Genomic DNA, 830 nt, shown 5'->3' with positions numbered 1-830 from the left:
TTAAACAAGCGATGCTAAGTTACAGCAATATGAACTTTGGTTAATCCATACGGTGATCAAATATGTACTGCAGGTAAAAACACCTTTGATTTTTTAGGCTTTTTCAAATATTAACTTCCTAGTAACAGTATCTTCAGCCATCTGCATGTGGGCACCGAACTTGAAGGGGTTTTCTGCACTCTTAGAGTCCGACACCCAAAGCCCTGTTGTGATTTCACTTAAGGAAGGGGAACAACATTCCCGTTCCTTAGCGACTAGATTTTGGAAGCAGGCATTTTAAGTTCTTATCACTAAGAACTCCTGCGGAGCCCCACTCAATTTTCACTGTATAGAAGCTCTAAATACCACAGAGCCGCAGAAGCACAGAACGGTTCGGGTCGGAAAGGACCTTAAAGATTCGCTGGCTCCACCCCCTGCCACGGGCAGGGACATCTTCCAATAGATACGTCTTGAGAGGAAGTGAGACTCAGCTGCTGAGGAGCACCAGCCATGCAAATGCTGTGATGCCCAAACTCTCGGAGCTCCCCCGCAGCTCTAAAAAAACCAAAACCCAGGCGGTTCAGCATTCCCGTAAATAGCAAGAGCTGGCAGAGTTCTGTCACCGCCACCAACGCCCCGGGCGTGCCGAGCGGCTGGCACCGTCCGAACCGCGCTGACAGAGCCGTGCCTGCCGCGTTTGCCCGGGAAGCCCAGAGCAAACAAGCGGTTGAGGCCCGCCGGCCCGCTATTCCCGGGATGGCCCGGGAGCGGGAGCGGCGGCGGCGGGAGGGGCGCTGAGGGGAGCGCGGGGAGGGGCGGCGCGGCGCCAGGGCGCCTGCGCGAGCGAGCGG

Source organism: Motacilla alba, chromosome 1, assembly GCF_015832195.1.
Source record: "Motacilla alba alba isolate MOTALB_02 chromosome 1, Motacilla_alba_V1.0_pri, whole genome shotgun sequence".
NCBI lineage: Eukaryota > Metazoa > Chordata > Aves > Passeriformes > Motacillidae > Motacilla > Motacilla alba.
The sequence above is the reverse complement of the archived record's forward strand: the minus strand, read 5'-3'. Positions refer to the sequence as shown.